Source organism: Perca fluviatilis, chromosome 3 (genome assembly GCF_010015445.1).
Source record: "Perca fluviatilis chromosome 3, GENO_Pfluv_1.0, whole genome shotgun sequence".
Classification (NCBI taxonomy): domain Eukaryota; kingdom Metazoa; phylum Chordata; class Actinopteri; order Perciformes; family Percidae; genus Perca; species Perca fluviatilis.
The window spans coordinates 40,876,957-40,897,203 of record NC_053114.1 but is presented as its reverse complement, the minus strand read 5'-3'; the positions used below and the strand labels follow the sequence as shown (position 1 = coordinate 40,897,203).

General features: G+C 42.3%; 1 protein-coding gene across 1 annotated transcript in view; it reads right to left on the bottom strand.

Moving 5' to 3' along the window:
- The window catches only part of c1qtnf4 (C1q and TNF related 4), a 37,321-nt gene extending 24,589 nt beyond the window's left edge, over window positions 1-12,732 (bottom strand). The window contains exon 1 of the mRNA XM_039796016.1: window positions 12,599-12,732. The gene's annotated coding sequence lies outside the window, so the exon portion shown is untranslated. The remainder of the gene's footprint in view (window positions 1-12,598) is intronic.
- Window positions 12,733-20,247: the final 7,515 nt, after the last annotated feature.

Below are 20,247 nucleotides of genomic sequence, written 5' to 3'. Positions count from 1 at the left end.
CTGGGAGCTTTTTTAGGATGAAGTATCTAAAAATTGTTACCAGTACCAATACTGTAGTCTCGCTTTGCCAGACCATCCTTCAAGGCGGTGTGGAGGAGGGTCTGGCTAGTCCACACAGCATTCCAGGATGGGAGAAAAAAAACGTGCTCTGGTTTATTGACATTTCTTTAAACCAATCACAATCGTCATGGGCAGCGCTAAGCTCCGCACGGAGATGCTGCAAAATAGCCTCGGGAAGGAACTTGTTTTGGTGGAATATGTGTACGTTGAAAAGTTGTTTTAGTCGTGCAACAGAAACTCAGATTGGACAGATAGTCTAGCTAGCTGTCTGGATTTACCCTGCAGAGATCTGAGGAGCAGTTAACCATAGTCATTGAAATCCCAACACAAAGAAAGCGGAAGGAAACTGACATCGGTGAAAAGACATGCATCCGGCGGAATTTCCTGCGGCACCCGAACAATCCCGGAAGTGGAACATTGTGGATATAGACAATACCAATACCGTGACTTCGATACAGGTTCCTGAACAATTACCAATTTTATAAAATCCATTCTAACAAAAAGAAATTACATTATGGCAAAAATATTTGTATATATTTTTCAGCTCCTACAACATGAGCCCCGTCTCTGTACGTAACATAGAGTTTTTCTTGCGTGTCTCTACAATTTGTTAGACAGCCAATCACAAACACTTTTAGATCTTAGTAGATCACTGACGCTGATGGCATTTGCTCCTTAGGCATTGAATTTTGGTATTGAATGACAAGGCATTTTTTTACACTGATTATGAAGGCAATTCGGTCGGTGCCTAAAAAGTATCGAAGTCTCCAGCTGGCACTGGCACCGGCCACGTCTAACTACAACTGTTGATTTATTTAATGAAAGAGGAGAGACAAGCTAAGGCCTACTAATAATTGAAATGCTGATTACAAGTGTGTACGCGTCCATGTTGGCATTACATGGACTTACATTCATCAGGTGGACACAAACGTGACTCCAAATGAATGATAGTGTTGCTCTGTATCTGCCGTATGTGCAAATAAGCAAATGTTTGCCAACAAGCTTCACAACTTGTTTCCTCTTGTTTCATTTATTGCAGGTGTTTAAAAGGTATGAAAAAGGGGTACAGTGTCACGGTTCATTAAATTTGGACTCCATTTAAAGCTGAAAGTCAGCACTTTAACCACATAGTCATTGTTTTATTTCAGATCCAATGTTCAGTAGTATAGACAAACAAAGAACTGCACACGGCCTTTGTTCCTCCCCTCAGCCACCCACCCCTGCATGGGTGTGTGATTATGTACTTTTTCCAGAATGCATTTCAGCAATTCCTCATCTGACCTTGATTTATTTCTACAGTTGAACTGAAACTGTGATAGCAACAGTAACAAGAGAGAGAGGTTATTGCTGCTGTGGGTTTAAAAAAAAAGTTCCGCAGTAGATTTCTCCCTGTACGATTATATAACATTGATGCAAACATGGTGCTGTTGATGTTTTAAGCTTCAAACTCTAGAAATGTGGACATGCATGTGGTTCATTTTGGCAAGTTATTTGCAGGAGTTATGCTAGCCTGATACTAGGGTCACAGACTGTTTAGAACCGAGACACCCCAACTGTGCGTTTCCTGTATCTGTGTCGCGTGGGCTACACCACGGCCACGCCTCTTTAGGAGACTAGCGGCAGGTCCTGAGTGTATCAATTCCAACGGGAGAAGTGAACGTGAACACAGATTATGAGCGATTCTTTCACCCCATAGTCACCAAAGTATATATTGGACCCATTTTTCACAAGCCACACATCTCCAGAATATTCTGACACTAAAATGGCATTTTTCAGATGGACACATCAGGAGAAAACTTCGTTTGAGACCGGTTTCTGTCTCGGAACCAAACTCTCGCGAGATCTGGCAACACAGAGAAGCTAACGTCGGCTAATGTTTGCAAACACCCTTACAAAATTAATCTCCGTGATGCTAAATATGTCTTTTAGCTGTGTAAATATCTAACGTTAGCAAAAGAACATATTAATAAATTATTCAAATATAACTTTTCATCCATCCTCACGACGTTCACTACACGTTCAAAGGAGGCCACGCCCCTTTAGGAGACAGGAAGTGTGACCATTTCATACCGTTGGAGCTGCTTTAAATGTCTTTGTATCTTTAGTGTAGAGGATCTTTGCTAGGGTTAGGCAAACTTATGTGGAAGACAAAATGAAGGAGAATGGGGAAAATGATTTCCCTACGTGTCCGTTGTCAACATCTATCACATGATTGGTATGAAATTTGGCACAGAGATTAAATGTCGTCATTTTCATTCATTTTCATTTCCAAATTAGCTTGGCCACCCTGTTGGTTTCTTTAAAAGCTGTCTGATCTTCCGACTGCTCGTGTTTACAATGAACTTGGTGAGTACAATGTTCCTGATAGGGCTGTGCAATTAATCAAAATATAATCGTGATTATGATTTCGGCTCTCAATGATCACAAAAACAGAATAATCGAGAAAAACAATTATTTAGCTCATTACATTTTGCAAGTAAACTCTTATTTTCTCTCGTGTTCTGAATGAAAAAATAAAGTTAAAAAAAAATAAACCAGAATTAGACTTTAACATGAGCATCAAAATGTTTGCTATCATAATTTTTACTCAATACGATTCTACCATGACAAAAGACTTCATCCAAACAGCTGCATTCTGGTATTGAGACTGTGCCATAGTACACTTAAACTGTCATTATTTACCACAGGTTGTATATAATAGTCAATATACAGTAGTTCAGTACATTGTGGGACACCGCGCCAACCGGCAGACTTCAGTGTTCTTTCACATCTATGGAGCGAGTTGCCAGTTTAAAAAAAGAAAGGAATAAAAATCAATATGTGTTTTACCTGTTTCTCTCAGCGGGGCGAAAACCTCCCAGGGCTGATTTAGAAAAAGCACAAAACCAGTTCTTTCTTTCAATTCCTCCGATCAATTTGATGCAAAACGCAAAGAAATGTATAAAGTGCATGTGCTTGCAGACAAATCCCCGCACATGAAGGTTTCCATAATGATCAATTCTTCCGTTCTGTTCTCCATGAAGGCTGCTGGAGGGTGTGACTGATGTTCTGAAGCCTCAGTCGGCCTCCTACCTGCTGGGTTGCGCCAAATCAAAGCTCAGGCTTCTGAGGGAGGAAGGATATAAAAGTTCACACCTCTGGCTGGAAGTTAATATCAAACTGTACACTGAGGATGGACATCAAAGTGCTCAGTCTAGTGTTATGATTATATCCATTATCAGAATGAGAATTGTCTCCGCCCTGACTTTTGTATTGCACACATACATTTAGGCATGTGTGCAGACAAAGCCCAGAGGATTGTGTCAGGGTTCTGGGCAGGAGAAGTGACAGCAGGCATCTGGAGTCTGAACTAAAATCCCTTTTGTGGCTCTTAAAGTTTGTATTTATGAATATTTCATGTTTTTACTTCACACTTCCTTAGTTAGGCTATTGAAAACAGGTTTTTAGATCTACAAAAGAGAATTTATCGGGGACAATCTGGGGACAAAAAGGAGGATCAAAATTTGGCTCTGCGTTTTCTGTGCTGACTAAAAAATGTCATCCTTAATTAGATTTTGAAGAGATGACTGGGATTTCAGTCAGGGACCTGAATGAAAACCATTGAGAGGCCATTTTCTGTTTGCACATCACGCTGCTTGTAGTCTATATCCAGGCCGTTCCACTTCCGGGATTGCTCCGGTGCTGCCGGAAATTCCACCGGATGTCCCTCAATCGATGTCCGTCACCTTCCGCTTTCTTTGTGTTGATATTTTAAACTCCGCTGGATTTCTGAGGACTATGGTTAGCTGCTCCTCAGATCTCTGCAGGGTAAATCCAGACAGCTAGCTGTCCAATCGGAGTTTTCTGTTGCACGACTAAAACAACCTTTGAACGTACACATGTTCCACCAAAACAAGTTCCTTCCTGAGGCGATTTTGCAGAGGCACTGTGGCTCCGTCCAGCACTTAGCACCGCCCAAGACGATTGTGATTGGTTAAAGAAATGCCAATAAACTAGAGCATGTGGACTAGCCAGACGGGTCTGGCAATGCGAGACTACACTGCAATACATAGACATACAGTACAGAGTAGCAGGGGCCGAGCCAGATGTTTTAAACATTCGTGGGGGTCTGGGGGCATGCTCCATTTTCGGCAGCTATGTGCACTATTTTTCAAGCCATTTGAAAATAGAATGCCTCAAAATCTGTACATCATTTGTGAAAAACATAATAGTTGCTGTGAAAAACATCCTGTAGAGCCGACATCCTGTTTTGTATCTACTTGTTCTCCAACTGTCTTCATCATTCTGAACAGAAATGAGTACAGAAAAATTAAGTAAAATCAATAAATAACAATTAGAGGAACAGAAAACTAAAATAAGAATAGAAAAAAATAGAAACAATACAAGAGCATATGGAGACAAAAAAACCCAAAGTGGTGTGATTACAGTAATAGCAGCAGAGTTAGCAGTGCTCTGTTAATCGGGTACACCAGACACATTGATGGCAGCAGCAGAGCTACCATCGGGATCAATTTAAGGTTCAGTGTCTTGCTGCTGAGTCAAAACCACAGGCAAATGGAGGAGCCTATTGATGAGTTTTGTTTAATGTACAGATTGATTGATTTATTAAAACGTGGGATGCACGGATTTATCGGCAGACCATTGGGATCGGCCGATATTCGCCTCGTTTACTGCCATCAGCAAATAAGACGGCATTCACCGATGCTTGTGTTGTTTTTTTTGCAGTCGGACTGTATGACTTTATATTTATTCATAGAAACCTCTTTAGCTAAGCAACTTTGTTTATTTATAGAGATTTAATATATCAATATACATTGAGTGATATATTTAAAATGTAATGTGAAATATATCAAATAATATAAATATATTGCAGAATTAAATCTTACAAAACGTGTGGATTTATCACATGGAAAATATCACATTTTCAGATATTTCACATTTTGGACATCACCTGCAAAAACATTTTCAAATGTAATGCCACGTGAAATGTGCTTCACACACAAATTCATTTTTTTTGGACATTTCACATATGAAAACATGAATTTCACATGTGTTTTTTTGAGAATGAAGGTGGCCTTTTATAGTTTGTCAAAGTGATTCCCTCGTGTATATAAATATTTAACATTAATCTAAGAAAAACAGGTGATTGATAATGTATATCTCTCTCTGTTGCTGCCTCCTTCAGCTCATCACGCACAGTGTCCTGCATTTTTCATGTAAACGGTGTGTGTGTGTGTGTGTGTGTGTGTGTGTGTGTGTGTGTGTGTGTGTGTGTGGGGGGGTGAATGGTGGAGATGGAAAATCCTCTGAAATAAACATTTTCACCCTCCCATCCTTTGTCCTTACTGGATCTTCTTTCAATTTCAGCCCCCCTCCTCTGCGGCGTTGCCTCCTACTCCTCCCTTAACAAGTGCACGAAGGATGAAAGACAAAAAGCACGAGTGTCTAATAAGCGCCCCTACCCCCACCTCACTGGTACAAGCTGGAGATGGAGCGACCTGGTCACTTGGGACAAGATATCAAAGAGAGTTGGCGGGTGGGTGGGGGGAGCGGGGGTGGGGGGGCTGTTATCTTGAGATGCAGTGACAGAGTCTTGCTGCTGCTGTCCCTCTCATTAGTACCCCTCCCTCCCTCCCTCCACTCTCATCCTTAACACTTGTCACCGTGCTGTCAGCTTGCCCGCTCAACTGTAGACACGGGACCCCCGCCTGGGGACCGGATGGAACGCATGGATGGAGAGAATGACAGAAAGAAGGCATAAAAAAATAAAGAGATTTCGAGGTGTAAGCCAGGCTTGTCAGCCAAAGCTAACAACAGAGAAAAGAACAGTTTCTAATAAACTCTAATCCGTCCTGTAAACGTCTTTCTTTCTCTTTGCCACAGTCTGAGTTCAAAGGAAACCGGGAGCAGAAAGACTTGCTCTCTCAATCCTGTTCATTCAACCTGTACTACAGAGAGAAAAAAAAGGAGAAAAAAAAGAGAGAGTAACGGCGATGGCAGCGACCTGGTGTCTTGCCAAGAAACGGTGACAGTGAGAGACGAGACACGAGCGAGGCAGCTGACTGGGCTCAGCGGGTCATTATGGGTACCAAATACACAAATGTCAGTCATGTAAGGAGCTGGTTTGGGATTAAAATGTGAGTGTAGGTTTCTAGGAAATATTACACTGCAAGATATAAACACCAACAAACATATATTGGTGAATTATTTTTGCCAGTTATTGGCTGATTCTGGATTTTTCTTGTTCTGCTGCATAACTAAAAATAAAAAGCGGTGAATCGCTCACACGTATTATATATTTATATATTTCTAGCACAGCAGGACAAGTATCTACGATCTAAAAACATCAAAAATACACGCCAAGGTTCCTTAGAATCAAAGCTTTTCTTTTTTGGGGGGCAGCCATTTGACTTTTAGACTGATATTTAACAACCATACAGGGAGAAATCCATGAGAGGAGGAACAGAGACAGATGTATCCATTTATTTATGGCTAATCCATTTAGTGCTTAAAAATAATCTGGTTTTATTGCCCTTGCTCGTATAATTCTCTCCTGCACGGTTTCAATTTAACTCTAGGTGTTCCGCAACATGAACAAACAAATGTAAAATCTACAACATTAATGGAGTGTATGAATCAATAGGGTCACTGACTGAATCAGAAGCTTTTGCATTGGAGCTGCTTTGAGCTGAATGCTAATAGCAGCATGCTACCATGAATTGCATTAGTTTAGCAGGAATTTGGTCATAAAGTATTGGACAAACTGAAATTTTACAATGATAAGGGATCCATCCTCTGCACACCGTGAATGCCTGTACACAATAACATGTCAATCCATCCAATAGTTGTCAAGACGTTTCACTAAAAGCCAAACATGTTAACCTGTTTGTTGTGTGATGATACCAGACCAAAACCAGTGGGATTCATTCTGTGGGGAACATGACTATCCGTACAACAAAGGTTAATTGCAATCCATCTGACAGCTGTTAAAATATCAAAGTCTGGACCAAAGTGGTGGATCGACAAACCGACCAATGGTGCCATCCCTAGAGCCACGCTCCTAGCAAAGTTCAAAATCATGAAGTAAAAAAGCAGCCAGAAGGTGTGTTCAGACAAAATGCAAAGTTTTGCCTTGTTGTTGCTAATTTGACCGTTGGACTCTTTGTGTAGTTTGTGGTTATACGCAGTAGGCGATTTGGGGGGATGGACCCGTTTCTTTTCCCCCGCAACTATTAAACCGCCCAATGACCAACTCTTTTTTTTTTTTTTTAATACCCCCCCGCCCCCACCCAAGATTCAAGACCAAACTGACAGAGGGACTCAGACTTCAGAGACTCAGAGAAAATGTCAGTGACAAATCAGTCTGCTATTTCAGCACCATGGACAGCGCCGTGGCTTTATCAATACACAGTTAGGCTACGGATATTTTAGAGCCATGGTCGGGGCCATAGATTCTTACTTGCACAAACCTCAGTCCCATAAAGGATCAATGAGTCAGACAGACTAGACTAAAATATTCAGGGCTGTCACTCTCTCTGCAGCGAAAGCATCACAGAGCGATGACGCATAGTAATGTAGAGAATCCCCTCAAGGAATTTTGTTTTTGGGACTGGAGAGAGATTTAAGTAAAGGTAACATTTTGGTACATGGAGGAGAGAGTTCAGGGTTTTGTTTTCGAGGAATGTTGTTTGTTTATGAGATTTTCAGGATGTTGCAGGAGACAAAAGTGCAGCAACAGAGAGATTATTAGATGATGACTCCCTGTATAACTCAAAGACGTCCTCTGCTGCTGTTCTGTCAGGTTCCTCTGCTCAGGGATTATTTTATGAATTGTGTAAAGCAGTAATACAAACCTCAGGGTGTGAAGTGAAGTCTTAAAAACAATTTGACTGCATCTTTCTTTCTCTGGTAGTTCTCATTTCATATTTTGTTTTCACACATGTTGTGTCACTGTTACACAACATTCACCTGCAGTTGATCAATGATCCATCTCACTGATATTGCATTCTGTTTCTGTGTGGGATGCATGTTGTGGTTTCAAGGACTGGTAAGCTCAGAACAAACAGACCTCCATCTGCTTTGAGTGTTCTGGTTGTTGCTTGCAGAGGTGGATTTGACAGCAGCTAAACTGCCAATGCAAATGGCTCACATTCAGTTTGATTTGGACCATACTGCCAGTTGTACTATTACAGCATCAATACAACAGCAAACACATTGTGTGTTGACTTGGTGGATGGTCAAGAGGCCCCTCCAACTTATGGTATCTCTTTGAAAATATGATCTGCAACAGACTCCTTGTGGCTAAGAAAGTATTTCAAAGATCAAACCACTGCAGTCCTCAGCTGAATTATAGAAGGTCGTTTGTGTAATTAGTTGCTCCTGCCTCACTCTGGAGTCTTGTTCAGAACGCCAGCGTGGCTAGCCTCTGTTGCAAAATGTAGAAAGGATCAGTTTCAGGCTCGCTGTCAGTTTTTTAAATCATTTAGTTGGACTACAGAAGTGCATTGCATTTTCCACGGGAAGAACACTGAGATGCTCTTTTGTAACGACTCCCTACCCTTCCCGTAATTACAAGATAAATATCTCAGAATCATGAGATATGGATCGCCGTAATTACGTCAAGTCATGATTACAAGATACAGTCGGCATAATTATTTTCTTTTTTTCTTTTGTGTTTGCACAGGTTACTTCTAACCAAACCTTTAAATGGTCCCATATGATGCTCATTTTTTAGCTTTATACTTATATTTAGGGTTTCTACTAGAACATGCTTTATTGTTCAAAAAGCACATCATTTTTTATCATGCTGTCTTTCTGAATATACTTGCGGTCAACCTCTGTCTGAAACGCTTCGTTTTTTTTTATGCCTGTGTCTTTTAGCCCCCCTCCTGGAAAAAAAGCCCAATCTGCTCTGATTGGTCAGCATTTCCGGTCTTCTGCATCTATGCTCTTGGATTCTCTGCACAGTCATTGCAGCCGGGGAATGACTGTAACAACACTGTATTGCCGCTTTCTACCGATATATATATATATATAGTTGTGACATCACAACCGTCCTGATGGCTCGTTTAAAGACACAGTTTCTAAATACAGGCTGTGTGTATTTCTGTGTGGATTGAGAGTTTTGATACTTTAACAGTATTTATATAGCACCTCCACCTGCTTAATGAGCATGGAATTATCAATTTTTACAATAAGGGACCTTTAAGCACTGGTCTATTTCTGGTCTGCACTACATCATGGTCAGGACCTCTTTACAGGGGCGGCTGTGGCTAAGTGGTAGAGAGGTTGCCTGCCAATCGGAAGGCTTGTGGTTCGATCCCTGGCCCTGCAGTTCCATGCCGAAGTGTCCTTTGGCAAGACACTGAACCCCGAGTTGCCCCCGATGCTGCGTCATCAGAGTGTAAATGTGTGTGAATGTTTATCTGATGAGCAGGTGGCACCTTGTACGGCAGCCTTGGCCACAGTGTGTGAATGGTGAATGGTTCCTGTACTATGTTAAAGTGCTTTGAGTAGTTGTTAAGACTAGAAAAGCGCTATATAAAAACAGTCCATTTACATTTAAGAGCTGAGATCTCTACAGTCTGAAGTCTTTTTTGAAAATTACCTAATTGTGGATCGTCATTCAGTAACATCTACATTTGGTTATGGATTCTTCATGGAAAATAACTGTTACACTGGGGCGTCATTGATTTAGGGTTCTGCGTGAGGCCGAGGAAGACTTTGTGTTTGGTACGTACTCTAACGGTGTGGGAGAAGGGAATCAAACCAGATATAAAAATAATTGCAGCACGAAACAGAGAGAGTCTGAAGCTTGTTATCCACTCTTATGGACACAAATTAATTTTAACAGTTAACTCAAAGTGACTCAGCCCTGAAAATTCTCATCAGAAAAAATTCCTCTGGGAAACGTAACACCTGGCACAGTTGTAACAGCGATTAGCAGAGTGATCTTTTTCAAAATGAATGCTACTGAAAAGCTTTAGCATGAAACGAGACAGACCGAGAGCACCAGAGCCTCGACTTGGAAAAAGCTTAAACTGTTCTTCCAAGGGGATTTGTGGTCCTGAATATCTGAGTAGGGTCACGGCCCTAAGTCTTTTTGAAAAGATGTGTGCAAGGTGGCTGTGGCAGTGTGGTGCTTTCTTCTCACATGCTGTCACCTGCATCGCTTTAAGGAATACTCCGATGAAAACGAGTTTTGAGTATCAAACACTGAAAAGGTTGTAGCTTGTAAGCTGTTTTCCTTTGTTGCATGCAACATGTTAGCTTAAGGTGACAAAACGTGTTGCGATTCGTTGCCTTTCCTACATAGATTTCCGCATAAATTAAAGACGGACTGTTTTTGTCACATTCTTCCCTCCAGCCAAATTTCCACTTCCCCTTCATTGCCATTCTCTACCTGTCAACAGATGCCCTCAGACCAAGCCACTGGTCCCATTCACCTGCTCATCTGTTCTCATGTTCCGCCATCAGCACTGCGGTACAGATACCATTTCCTTTCCAGTGCCAGATTGTCTTTGTTGCTTCGTGCCATTGCTTTCGAGCCTCTTATACTCTGTTACCCTGTTACCTGTAACCCTATCTCGGAACCCATCAGCTATTGGTCTGACGAAGATTTTGCCTCGGCGGGGGGCAATGTTTCTAGGGTTCCAAGGGCCAAGACTTCCTGTTCCGTGCGCCGGTCATTGTTTACAGACAGATAGCAACTTGATATGCGAGAATTGCGTTTGAGTTTGAGGGGAGACTTCTATAAACGGGGATCTGCGTATAAATTCAGATAAATATATAAAAAGCTTAATCATCGTCAGGCACCTCCATTTTGGTATATAAGCCACTTACACATCCTTCCCTCGTTGCTTTGTAATCAACTGCTTGAGTTTTTATGCAAGAACTTGCGAGAATTTACGTGCATGCAAAAATTCAGTAGTTGCATATGGACCAACAATGTATGGTACTTTCACTTTCAATTGATTGTTAGTTTGAAAACGTTTTATGGGATGGTCTGAACTAAAATTGCACATTATACCTTCCTAAGGGTCTTAAATGTCATGTGTGACATGTGTTATGTTGTTATTACATGTGTATACATTTGTATAGATGTTTATACATTTGTATAGATTTTTCTTTAATTAAAAACAAAATAGTTTGGGATTTATGACCCCTTGTCCTATTTTCACGACATGGGAGAGATCCCCCCCAGCCCCGTTTTACAGTTTTTTTTAAATGTAACTAAGTAACTTTTACTTAAAGTACATTTTAAATGAACTACTTATTACTTTTACTTGAGTAATTTTTCAGATAGGCATTTTTACTTGTACTTGAGTAATATTTCATCAAAGTATTGCTACTTTTACTTGAGTACAATATTTTAGTACTTTATCCACCTCTGGTCTTTACAGCATAACTGCTGCTTCCTTTGTTTGCTCTCTCCACATCAGGAGCTGCCTTCAGTCTTCAATAAAACAGGGCAGATGCAGCTGTATGCAGCCACACAACAAACACACAGATGCTTGAAATAACACAAGCATATGCCCCAACCCATGTGTAGTCTGCACACACACTGAGTCAGTCAGATGCTGAATCTGTTGCCCGCAGCAGCCGTGCGTTACACCGATGTGGATTAAGATACTGTATCTGCAGACAAAGGGAGTCAACCTCCTCAGTGTGGGAAAGCCATCTAAAGATAAGAGAGATCTCGTCACCTTGGTGTTATTCGCCGCTTCCTGCTGTATCTCCACCACAGCTAGTGACAGATAAATGAAGCATAGGATATCCATGCATGCACCGCAACCTGCTGTGTCAAGATGTTACAAACGAGACCATGCAAGTGTGGCCCAGCTGAAACACATAAAAGATGCAGGTTGTCCTTTTTGCTCTCCTCTCACACAGCACATCACACCACTCCAGCTATCGCATATCATATGAACACATTACATTATATATACACTTCTCCCTCTGCCCCCGTTGAGGTATCTCTGTTTCTGGAGATCAGTGCAGATGTATAATGCATGCTGCTGAGACGCGGCACGACTGCTGAACACACACAAACTCGCACTCGCACACACACACACACACACACACACACACACACACACACACACACACACACACACACACACACACACACACACACACACACACACACACATACACAATATAGCGCTTTTCCACCAGCACTCGCACAGCACGCAGCACTTAAGGAAAGCAGCCATCAATATTACAGCACACACTTAACATCCCCTTTTTAGTGTAAAATGTCCATGTTGAAAATGAACATCTTGCACGCATTCTGCACTCTTACTCTTTCTCTTTTGTTGACATTCGTCCCTCAGGATGCAACAACCCCCCACACACACACACACACACACACTGATGCTCCGCATCCCTGCACACTCGCAACTTGAGGCTGAGCACCAAGTTCATCGCTCTCACACTGCATTCACCTTCACACCTGAATGTCGCCATCATATTATAAAGCATGCAAAAAATGGCTTAAAACCACCTTGTAGAGGGGAAGAAGAAGAAGAAGACTCACCTGTATGTATGTATGTCTGTCTGTATGGAATCTTCTATCCTTGTGTGTGAAACGCAGAGCTGAAACTTCTGTCTCACCAGCGCTGTTGGATTAACCTCCCCTCCCTCTTTACTCTCTCTCTCTCTCTCTCTCCTCTCTCTCCCCTACCCCCCCTCTCATTCAATCTGCTCTCTCCCACCCTCCATATTCGCCCTCCTTGATCTTTTCTTCCCCGTCACTCCCTGTTTTTCTCCATCTGCCTCTTTCTCCCTCCCTCCCGCACGCATACACACACACACACACACAACACACACCTGTCACCACTTACACAGACACAATATGAATGCTAAGGGGGCTGTTGTAATCTGATTAGGTTTTGGAGGTGCAATGCGTCCCACTGCAGTGGAGCTGTTGGTGAAATGCTCTGTTAAATTAGATGTGTGTGTGTGTGTGTGTGTGTGTGTGTGTGTGTGTGTGTGTGTGTGTGTGTGTGTGTGTGTGTGTGTGTGTGTGTGTGTGTGTGTGTGTGTGTGTGTGTGTGTGTGTGTGTGTGTGTGTGTACACAGATAAATAGGAGGGGAGGAGCAGCCGTGCCATAATAACTGTTGGGCTTCGCTATGTGGCGACAGCGCTGCCAACTTCCTCCCTTCTGCTCATTGTTGGGAGTCATTATCTCACCTCTGGGAGGGGAGGGGGCTGAGGCGAGGGGGAGAGACGGAGAGAGAATACATGTAATGCTCTCAAATTGAAATTCATCCTACCCAGTCCCCCTTTCTTATCTCATGCAAATTCCACAGTCTGTTGCTTGCTCATATTTAAATGAGCACTTGACAAAATCCCTCCTGTGCTTTTGCTTTTCTTGGCCGGCGTTTGGCCGGCTGCCTGCCGCGCTCTGTTGCATCCGAGCATCCTGGATTCTTTCTCGGCAAACTGGCACGCTCTTCGTGTTTTGGCCAACATGCAGGAATAGAATTAAAAGAGTGGGAAGCACGGCCACGCAATGAGGCTAAACAGGTCTAATGGGCAGGCTGGTAACAAGCGTCTGGTCTGATCGGGGGAAGGTAATGGAGTGTGAAGCCACTAAAGCTCAGGACATGTCCACACTGACAGAAGGTTCTGTTTACTCTTCTCCGATATTCTTATGAGAGATTTTTGTTCACATAGAACACAGAAAGTTAGTGGTGATTGCAAGCAACTGAATGAAAATTCTTACCAAGAACTTGACTTGAGTTGGTGATGCAAAATGCTTATATACTTTTTTTTTTTTTTACTATGCATTTTTTCATGTTTGAAACATTAGAGTCCTTTGTGTCTTAAGAGACTGTCCTCCAATAAAAAATGACAGCCTCAGTTATTCCAGAAAAAGTCCAAAAGCAACATTGTCCGTCTGGAGCAAAAGAAGAAGTAAGGCAAAATTATTATAGAACCACAAAGTCAGCGTTTCTTTTAACCACAACGTAATTTTAACCCAAATTATTTTCTTTCCCGAACCCACACAGTCGTGTTGGTGCCTAAACCTAACCAAAACTTGACCATATAGAGGCGAAGTCCCTTACCTTTCCAATGGACCCCATGGGACCTTATTTGGATGTGGTTCAGTAATGAACGGGGAGAGAATTTGAATTGAGCCATTAAAGGTGCTCTAAGCGATGTTGGGTGACGTCACTTCTTGTTGACGTTCGAAGTATTGTCAAACAAAACTGAGGCTAGCTCGCCCCTCCCTCCTCCTCATCCTGTCCCCTCCCACTCCCCCTCCCTTCCGTGCTCCCACATACTAACCCCCACCCCAAATCCTACTTGTCGGTTATTGGCTGTAACGCTGGAACACTGTTATGTTTCGTGGTGCAGGTTGGCGCAGTTTATTTTGTTTGGCGTTTGCAGAGCCTGGGCTGTCTACAGAGACCACGTTTTTTTTCCGTTCAGGGGACAGGCAGCTAGTGGGATAGTGAGGAGAGTGAGTGAGTTTGCTGTATGTGACAAAAAAATGTTGTAGCTTAAAAAACGGGTGACATCACTTAGAGCACCTTTTAATTACACACAGAGGTGTCGTTAAGCCTGGGCGTCCCCGGCTACAGCCCAGAATGTTTTATGAATAGCCTCGGATCTCTTGCCCTCTCTCTCTCTCTCTCTCTCTCTCTCTCTCTCTCTCTCTCTCTCTTTTATGAATAGCCTCAGATCTCTTGCCCTCTCTCTCTCTCTCTCTCTCTCTCTCTCTCTCTCTCTCTCTCTCTCTCTCTCTTTTTATTTTTTATTTTTTTTAATTCTTTTTACAAAAACAAGTAGAATAGAATAAAAACACCAGAATGGCACATGCAAATAAAGGAAATAAGTATTTTCCAAGGCACTCACAGTTCTTACATTTTTGTTGTAGAACTCATGGTAGAACTGGATGGGTAAACTCGAAATTTGGTTAAGATATGCTCTACGTTTGGATAGAAACCTGACGTTTGACTTTTAAGGAACAAAAACGGCCACGTTTGCTTGCCCGCCACCAACACTTGGATGAGTTCATCTAAATGTTCCATGTGTTTTAACAAACTCCGAATTCCCCACTTTTTAAATGAATAATTGGAAAATAGGGCAGGAGCTGAATCATCTACCATTCCCACTCATGGGCGTCTATTTCTGGGCCGTTGAATCTGCCATCTGCCACCTTCAGCAGGTGTTTCTCATCCTGCACCATGAGACCAGCGTACAGGACAGACTCAGCTAATGACCCGCCCCAGTTATCAGTTAATGATGGGAGAAGACTGCAAATTGGTCCCAATGTCCCCCTCATTTTCTCTTTTCCTCCCTTGCCATTGTCACTCCATCTACCATCTCCTCTACCCTCGCTGTCGGTCTTGTACTGACTCTCTCCCTGTCCTTCATGGTCATGAATCCCTTGGGATTATCCAATTAACCTATAGCCGGTGTAAATGTGCCAAGCACGGAGATGAACGGAGCCAATGCCTTGCTTCCTCTGTCTGTGATTGTGAGAAAAGAGAGAGCTTGTGCTTTCTGTTGCTCTTCTTGGTGAGTGAATGTCAGAGTTGTCTTCGCTGGCATTAATTAGCGAGAAAAGCATCTGCTGCGAATGCAACCGCTAGTCCAAAAAAACTTTTTGAAATGTTGTCTCTTAGGATACAAATTTCAAGGGAGGATGTGGAAAAAACAACAAGAGGCAGATTTCGTCATAAACGCAAATGGCAGAGTTGGATGTTTTTTTTATTTTCCCCACTGTCTTAAAATGAAGATGCGTCTTCAGATAGAAGGTGACGCGGCGCGTAGGCCGCTCCAGGCAACCTTGTTAATAACAAAGCACCGTCTCATCTGTGGAAATAGAGATGCAGCGATAAGACTGCAACATGATATCTTCATCCTCCCTGACATTATGTTTTATTACTGCTCCATGCCTTCCAGAGAGACAGATGAATGGATGAGGTGAGGATGGATAGATATGAGGGGAATCGATTTAAAGGGTGAGAAGCAGGGGGAAAGACAGATGGTTGAAATCCTTGTAGAGGAGTTTTGCAGGGAAAGCAAACACTTTACTCCAGTCATATTTTTTTATAAAACCTCAGTAATCTAGGTCGAATACAGGCCTGGTACTTGATCAAACCGTGTTTTCGTTGCCAGAATTATGGATTTTTGCCCGCCTGGACTTTTCTTTTTTTTATTCACTGCAGTGATTTCTTTTTTTTGTAAACTCTGAGCTTGAAAGAACGTCAATAAATAGTTGAAGGTACAAGATGGGCTACAACAAAATTTCAGGGGAGTTAACCAAGACTCCCCTTTTTCAACAAGCCCACATAGCATTGGTCATGTAGGTTTAGCGATTACAGACATCCGTCCCTCTACATTTTGGAGGACCAAGTGCCGTTGAATTTATTACGTTGTAAAAATGCAAGCTAACTTGGATATGGTATCTACTAGCAAGCTCGGCTAGCTACTTTCCAATTGACTGAATAAAAACAGAAGTCAAACCAAAGACTTACAGTGCATACAGAAAGTATTCACAGCGCTTCACTTTTCCACATTTCATTATGTTACAGTCTTATTCCAAAATGGATTCAATTACTTTTTTTCGTAAAATTTCTACACACAATACCCCATAATGACAACATGAAAAAGTTTTTTTTAAATGTTTGCAAATTTATTAGAAATAAAGAACGAAAATATAATATATACATAAGTATTCACAGCCTTTAATCAATAATTTGTTGTGGCACCTTTGGCAGCAATTACAGCCTCAAGTATTTTGGAATATGAAGCCATAAGCTTGGCACACCTATCTTTGGCCAGTTTCGCCCATTCCTCTTTACAGAACGTCCTGAGCTCCATCAGGTTGGATGGGGAGCGTCGGTGCACAGCCATTTTCAGATCCCTCCAGAGATGTTCAATGGGATTCAAGTCTGGGCTCTGGCTGGGCCACTCTAGGACATTTACAGAGTTGTCCTGAAGCCACTCCTTTGATATCTTGGCTGTGTGCTTAGGGTCGTTGTCCTGTTGAAAGATGAACCATCGCCCCAATCTGAGGTCAAGAGCGCTCTGGAGCAGGTTTTTTTTCCAGGATGTCTGCATTCATCTTTCCCTCAATCCTGACTAGTCTCCCAGATCCTGCCACTGAAAACCATCCCCACAGCATGATGCTGCCACCACCATGCTTCACTGTAGGGATGGTATTGGCCAGGTGATGAGCGGTGCCTGGCGTCCTCCAAACATAACGTTTGGCATTCACTCCAAAAATTTCAATCTTTGTCTCGTCAGAGTCTGAGAGTTTTTCCGTTGCCTTTTGGCAAACTCCAAGCGGGTTGCCATGTGCCTTTTACTAAGGAGTGGTTTCTGTCTGGCCACTCTACCATACAGGCCTGATTGGTGGAATGCCGCAGCAATGGTCGTCCTTCTGGAAGGTTCTCCTCTCTCCACTGAGGAACCCTGGAGCTCTGTCAGAGTGACCATCGGGTTATTGGTCACCTCCCTAACTAAAGCCCTTCTCCCCCAATCACTCAGTTTAGAGGGACGGCCAGCTGTAGGAAGAGTCCTGGTGGTTCCAAACTTCTTCCATTTACGGATGATGGAGGCCACTGTGCTGATTGGGACCTTTTAAAGCAGCAGAAATTGTTCTGTACCCTTCCCCAGATCTGTGCATCCGAGACAATCCTGTCTCGGAGGTTTACGGACAATTCTTTCGACTTCATGCTTGTTTTGTGGTCTGACATGCACTGTTAACTGTGGAACCTTATATAGACAGGTGTGGGCCTTTCCAAATCATGTCCAATCAACTGAATTTACCACAGGTGGACTCAAATTAAGCTGTAGAAACATCTCAAGGATGATCATACTTAAGTACAAGTGATTTCTTCGTTATTTTATTTTTAATAAATTTGCAACAATCTCAAACAAACTTTTTTTAAATTGTCATTATGGGGTATTATGTGTAGAATTTTGAGATAAAAATAATTAATCCATTTTGGAATAAGGCTATAACATAACAAAATGTTGAAAAAGTGAAGCGCTGTGAATACTTCATATCTGTATGCACTGTAAGTACTGTATATATAAACCAATGTCTTAGCTTTCTAATTTAAATTTCAGATCTGCCATATTAAACAGCTTTTCACCCTGCCGCTGGGATGCTGTGTGTGTGTGTGTGTGTGTGTGTGTGTGTGTGTGTGTGTGTGTGTGTGTGTGTGTGTGTGTTGTGCTTGCGCTTGCATGTGACAAACAGTCTTATTCCTCAGCCTGGATTTAATGCCTCTGTGGAAACGTGCTAATGGGAATATGAGTAAAAGTTGATAAGAAAATGATCGAGTATTCCTCCACGGCAGTGATGTAACATGCTGGTTTCATTAAAGGGATCCCAATTTTCGTCTGGTTAATTATCTATCACAGCGATCCACGAGCGCTCACTCACTGTCTTCAGACTCCATCTCAACCTCCGTGGAGGGAAGTCGGGCCTTCCACTTTCCTGTTTTTCTCAAATATTGAAATATGTAAAGGTTATGTTTATGGCATTTTTAGGCCTTTATTAGAGAGGACAGCTTTAGACATGAAAGGGGAGAGAGAGGGGGATCAACATGCAGCAAAGGGCCACAGGAATCGAACCTGCGACCGCTGCCTCGAGGACTAAAGTGTATATGGGCGACACACTCTACCAGGTGAGCTACCCAGGCGCCCATGTAAAGGTTATGTTGAGTCATTTTTGATTCGCTGTGGTGATTTGTTGTATTTCATTTTGGATGATTATGAATCTATCTTTCTAGACAATTTTTAATATATTGCTTTTTTTATTATCTTGGATTCCTATCTCATTCTTAATTCCCTGATTTTCAAAACACAGATGGCAGCCAGGCATGTGTCATACCGCAGACAACTCTTTGGTGCTGTGTTTGCATACTAACCAGTTGCCTTTCTGCAGCCATAAATCATCAGCCTGTCCCGTTAAAAAGCTCTACTAAGAAAAGATCTTAGACTAGATAACTCGTACCCTTTCTTGAACAATCTTTTTTTTTCTCATTGTTAATCAAATCCGATCTGTAGTATTCCATTCTATGGGCTAATTTGGAAATTTGGTCTTGTCTGCTTATGTGACGTACGCTTAAAGACGACCTTGACGTTGACGATTAAGCGTAACATAGCCTAAGTTCTGGCAGGTCACGGAGTCAAGCTCGGCTATTATTATCGGCAGTTCCTAAGCCAGCACACCAGCTGATGGCTCAGCTGATTCCCTCTTTTGATTGGATTTCCAAATATCTATTTAAACTGCTTTTCCCAGCCTACCTTGCTGCATCTCTGCTAGCGCTTGCAACCCACCTCCACCCTAACTCCTCCTTTTAAATTCATGTTGTCTGACTTAATCAACGTCGCGTCTCTGTCATTGATGCTGCTCTGTTCGGTACCCTATGGGGATCCTGCACTGCTGCTCTCCCCGCTTAATGTAATGGTTCGGAGTAATTCACCCTAGGTTCCTTTGCACCATGACCTCGAGCCAAACACCCCCCCAAAAGCTTTTTTCACCTGGGTCTAACATTGGGAGAGTTAGCTAGAGTAGCGTTATCAGCTGAATAGCTTAGCACAGGGGCTAACGGACCCACGTTTGTATCTTGTAAGTTACCCCACTAATAATGCCCGAAATGATACCAAACGTCTACAAGTAGTACAAATAGGTTATGCTCTCATAAAACGATGGATTGGAAAGTTTGTAAGTACACCAGTGTGACTTGTGCAGTTTTAGACACAGCCAAGATGTTTTCTTGTTGTATTCTAATAAAAAATAAGCTTCAAAAGGCTTGATTTGCATATTTAAATCACTACATTTTTCTACTACACTTTGAGGTCTGGATTTATCTTCTGCTTAATAACATACTGCGGAAAAATGATTTGGGTGTTTAGTTTTTCTAGTTTGAAATAAAATTTTGCAGGGGTTGATATACATCAAGGGCTTCGAAGAGCATTGCTTCAGGTTGCGAGGGGCTCTGTCACTGTGGGCTGCCCTAGTTTCATCATTAGGTCTGTTTTTATGGAGCAGGCTGGCAAACTAAATATAGCTGCACAGTGGGCTCAGTCGCACAGCAGAAAGAACAAACCCAGCGCTTGTTGTTGGTAATAAACGCAGATGATGCTGTAATGTAGATGAGACACAAACAACACTTTCCTCAACTCCAAGTTACTTAGAAAGAATTTGTCCC